The sequence below is a fragment of the Myotis lucifugus genome, unplaced genomic scaffold (genome assembly GCF_000147115.1).
Source record: "Myotis lucifugus unplaced genomic scaffold, Myoluc2.0 scaffold_416, whole genome shotgun sequence".
NCBI lineage: Eukaryota > Metazoa > Chordata > Mammalia > Chiroptera > Vespertilionidae > Myotis > Myotis lucifugus.
This window is the reverse complement of record NW_005871464.1, coordinates 267,037-272,702: the sequence shown is the minus strand read 5'-3', so window position 1 is coordinate 272,702 and position 5,666 is coordinate 267,037.

The following is a 5,666-nucleotide window of genomic DNA, read 5'->3' as shown; positions in this document are numbered from 1 at the left end:
AGGATTTTAAAATATATATTTTTATGATTCAGAGAGGAGCAGAGAAAGAGATCAAACATCATGATGAGAGAAATCATTGATTAGTTGCTCTGCACACCCCCAACTGGGGATTGAGCCGCAACCCAGGCATATGCCCTTGACAGGAATTAAACCTGGGACCCTTCGGTCCACAGGCTGACGCTCTATCCACTAAGCTAAACTGGCCAGGACCAAAGCGAGGATTTTTAAAGTTGCACTTGCCAAATGAAATACAGGCTTCCAGTTACCAACTCCTGATTTGGCGTATCCACGTCAGCATGAGAGGAGAGGCCCTTGGGTGGAATTCTGCAAGCTTTAATGAATGCATTTCGAGCCTAATTCTTGGTAACCAGTTTCTCCCAAGATGGAGCTTATGTTTGGTATCTTTGGCTACACGCTGTTTCTTCTGCATATCTCCACGGGCAACCCACATCTCTCTGAGGTGGCTTTCTTTAAGACTTTCTCAAACAGACAACAGCTGCTGGTTAACTTTATTTTCTCGTTCCTTCTAACATCACATGACAAATAGGCTATGTTCTGGGGAAAAATTAAAAGCCTGGTGTCTGGTTAATCTCAGTCCTTTTCTCTCTGTGTTCCCCAATGTTCAGACCCTTTGTGCTCATTAGCAGTGACAGATGAGTCACTGGTCTTGCTGTCTTCCCAGCGGAAGGAAAAGCTGCTGCTCTTAATGATCTGGGAGACCTTCAGGAGTCACCACCTGGTTCTGGGGCTCCTGTCTGAGGGAGGAAAGTTCACTCTGAAAACCCAGGGCAGACAGAAGCTCAACGCGGGCAGGTGTCCAGCCTCCCCAGCATCAGACAGCAGGGACAGATGGGACTTCCCACTGCTCAATGCTGAAGGGATTTTTGGGAGTCTGGCCATTAAGTCGAGGTAAATGTCACAGACCCAGCAAGGGCTGTCCAAACTTGGCAGGGTCATCAGCCCAGAAAAGGATCCAGCAGCTTAAAGTGAAGGAGGCCCATCCTAGCCGGTTTGGCTCAGTGGATAGAGTGTCAGCCTGCATCAGCCTGAGGACTCAAGGCTCCCAGGTTCAATTCCGGTCAAGGGCACATGCCCGGGTTGCGGGCTCAGTCCCCAGTAGGAGGTGTGCAGGAGGAAGCCAATCAATGATTCCCTCTCATCATTGATGTTTCTATCTCTCTCTTTCCCTCTCCCTTCCTCTCTGAAATCAATACAAATATATTTTAAAAAATAAAAGTAAAATGATTCTAAAAAAATTAAAAATAAAGTGAAGGAGGCCCATGGGTGGCAACAAACGACCATGCAAAAAAGTAGAAGTCAGTTACAAAGGGGTCACGATGAGGCATTGGTGGGGACCGCAGAAGGAGAGTTCTGGTGGAAGAAGGTTGAGAGGAGTATGGGGCCTGTCACCAAATCCCTCTAAGACTCTCACCTGAATAGAACTCCCCAAGTGTTAGAGAGGCTTTGGTCAGTTAATGAAATTAAAAAATCACCTATAGCCCTGCCGGGTGCCCAGTTGGTTGAAGTGTCATCCCATCCACAAAAAGGTTGCGGGTTCCGTTCACAGCCAGGGCACGTACCTAGGTTGCGGGTTTGATCCCCCATTGGGGTTAGGACACATATATAGGTTGCAGGTTCTATCATCTGTCAGGAAACAACTGATCCATGTCTCTCTCTCTCTCTCTCTCAAAAAAGAATCAGAAGCTTTCCAGATCTACTTCTGAATGCTGGAACTCAGTTTCTGTCATGAATTGTAGTTCAAAAGGGAGACCAAGCCCTGACTGGTTTGGGTCAGTGGATAGAGCATTGGCCCATGGACGAAGGGTCCTGGGTTCAATTCCTGTCAAGGGCATGTACCTCGGTTGCAGGCTTGAGCCCCGGCCCTGGTCAGGGTGCATGTGGGAGGTGCATGAGGGACACAACCAATCGCTGTGTCTCTCTCACACCTCTCTGTCTTTCCCCCTCCCTTCCATTCTCTCTAAAAATCAATGGGAAAACATCCTCAGTGAGGATTAACAACAACAACAAAACAAGGAGATCAACATGATAGAGAGAGTTTTGGCCAGGTGAGATCCCAGCACCCAGTCAATTTTAGGCTCTGTGACTGGAGCCCTAACTCCCTTCTTGACGGATTCAAGCTGGAATCTTGATATTTACAAACCCAGAGGTTAAGCTCAGAGGCACAGGCTCAGTCTAAAAAGACAGAAATAGCCCTGACTGGTTTGGCTCAGTGGATAGAGCATCGGCCTGCGGACTGAAGGGTCCCAGGTTCGATTCCAGTCGGGGCATGTGCCATGGTTGCAGGCACATCCTCAGTGGAGGGTGTGCAGGAGGCAGCTGATCAATGTTTCTCTCTCATCGAGGTTTCTAACTCTCTATTCCTCTCCCTTCCTCTCTGTAGATAATCAATAAAATACATTTAAAAAATAACAGAAATAAAATAAAATAAAGATTGGCCTGTCACAGAAAACTGCATTAGTGGTAGGTAGGTATCTCTATGAGATGACCTCACCATTTTCATTTTGGGTTTATTTTTAGTCTTGAAAAAAATGTGATATTTATTACACTTTGCAGAATATGTCATTTTTTATATAACTAAATTCATTTAATTAAGACTTTTATTGCCTTTCTAATAGTTACAAATGAGTTTTTTTCTTCTCAGATATCTAGACATTATGTTGCAACACTGTAGCAAAAAGTGTGGTAAAAACAATGTTTATGCTCAGATACAATAATTTTTATTGCCATTCTCTCCAGGAATCTCCTATTCTAAAATGGATGGTAAGCAAAAATTATACCAGTAACAGCAAGCTTTTACTACATGCCAGACACTATTGCAGGCATCTTACATATATTATCTCACTTAATTCTCTTAATCCTAAGAAGTAGGTGGTTCTCAGACCTCTCATTTTACTGAGGAGAGAACTGAAGCACAGAGGTGGGGAGCTAGTATACTAACAGGATTTCTATGCTAAGAAGAAAAGTCGGCACTGAAAGCTTATTCTGTTTTAACTTCTCCCAAAGGCATCCAATTACAGTGACCTGTACTACTCTTTGTGTTGTGTTATCATCATTCCTGCCCATAGAATGTTTGGCAACTAACTAGATATGTTTGTCTCTTGACGTTTGATTTCATAGACAATTATTCATAACCATGCATTGTAATGCACTGCTTTACAATGATCTGCTTCTCAGATCACTGCCCAAAACATCACTTTAGAAATGCTCACCAATCATATTTCTAAGCTCTGCTTCTCAGAGAATCTGATTAGGGGAGAAGGGAAGAAATCTGAGCTTAGCGTGCCCTCTGTGTGAGTCCGATGTGCTGGGACTCCTTTGAGAAGCACACATTTGAGAGGCCCTCATTCTGTGCAGTGGGTTCTCCACGTTTTCCATCAAGCACTCCTTAGAAGTAAAATTATTTTTAGGCTGAATAACCACTATTTGTATATGTGTTTATCCACAAATAATATACAGGTACTATTTTGCCTACATAGTATATATTATAGAACATATGTAAAAATAAAAGTCAAGAAAAGCTGGGGTAAGAATGAAAAATAATATTTTAGTATTTTATGTATTTGAATAAAGTTTCCACTAAAACGATAATTAACACTGAGATAGAATTTTCCTCATTATTTATAGAGCAAATCTTGGTTTGGCACTCTGTTAGAGATTTTTCAGGCCCGATTCTCAGTTTAGTTTACTTTTCACACTTAGTTTTAATGGTTGTTATAAGTGAAAAAAGAAAATTTGCAATACCTCCAAATGGAAAAAGTACATCATTGGCAACACTATTCATTTTCTAATACCATCTGCTAGTTAAACAATAATTTTTTAAATTAATTTTTTATTAATTTTCGTAGTCCCTGATGTAAGTCAGAGGCTCTTGCAAACTAGTTGTAAGATATGTTGAATTTTAATCATTTTAGCCTGCAGATTTAAAATATAAAACTAAAACCTTTTCTATGGAACAATTTTGTGTATTGGTTTTCCTTTATTAGGATCCAAAGAGGCTACCAAACATTTTTTTAAAAATATTTTTATTGATTTCAGAGAGGAAGGGAGAGGGAGAGAGAGATAGAAACATCAATGATGAGAGAGAATCATTGATTGGCTGCCTCCTGCATGCTCTGCACTGGGGTTCGAGCCAGCAACCTGGGCATGTGCCCTGACCTCCTGGTTCATAGGTCGACAGCCACTGAGCCATGCCAGTTGGCCCTACCAAACATTTTTCCATTAGATATAATGAAATTTTATAAATTTCCTGATAGAATATTGTATGATAAAAAATTATCTTCGTGGTCTGGATATATATATATATATATATATATATATATATATATGATCTGTGTAGACATAGAATCTATATCTATTCATAATTTGTGTATATTTAATACTCTGTATATATACTGTTACATAGCTATATATATATTTATACTAGTATATATACTTACATATTTACAGTAGTAAGTATCCATGTATATTTACATATAGTGTAGATAAGTATTATACACATACTTACATACAGTATATATAAGTGTATATACTATATGTAAGTATACATATCTACACATGTATAGTTAAGGTGACATTCATCACAATGATAGTGGATATAAATGCACATGTCTAGTAGACTTCTTAACATTTGAAAATAGTTTGTGTCAGCCCTGGCTGGTTTGGCTCAGTGGATAGAGCGTTGGCCTGCAGATTGAGGGGTCCCAGGTTCGATTCCAGTCATGGGCACATGCCAGGGTTGCAGATTCCCAGTGGGGGGCGTGCAGGAGGCAGCCGATCGATGATTCTCTCTCATCATTGATGTTTCTCTCTCTCCTCCCTTCTTCTCTGAAATCAACAAAACTATATTTTTTAAAAAAGAAAATAGTTTGTGTCAGGTTGGCAGTGTCATTAGGTTGGCAGTGTCTGATTAGCTTGGCAGGTCATGACTCCCCAGTGTATCGGAAAAAGGGCTCAAACTGGAAGTGCGGTCCTGCCATTTTCTTCTTGTTTACCTGTGCCTGCATTATTACCATAAACTTCAAACTGAGATTACTTTGCAGAAAACTTTTGAAACTACATGCTCATTTTGTTAGGGTTAGTTTAGTTAAACCTGGGTAATATAATCGATAGATCCACTGAATCCAACACTTCTCCTTAAATAAATTCAATTTTTCTTAAATCACCACCTGAGATGGCTATTCAGCCTACCCACGCCCACCAGCATGTTCACCTTTCAAATATGTCTCAATATGTTGCAAGCAAATGAAAATGTGGGACCCCACTGTCAACTGCTGGATTGCATGGAATCTTTCCTCTTCCCCCACAGCACCTCCCACACTGACTCTTCTGCTCAACATGGCAAATGAGGGGTGAGTCAGCCCATTATATTTGAAACCAGACAACCAATGGGTTCGGACTGCCTGTCACTACTTGAGCCAATTAAGCAGAGACGGGGTTGAATCATATATGAGCGTTTATTCCAATAATGCCTGCAGTATAGGAGAGCAGCAGGTCATCCATAAAAATCTGCTCTGCACCCCCCTACATAAGCCAGCTGCTTATATGGGGTACAAGGACAAAGATTACATGGGAAGTGGGCAAAAGGAATATGAATGGGTGTAATGGTTACAGATTACAGGCAATGTGGGCAATGTGGAGGGGGAGGG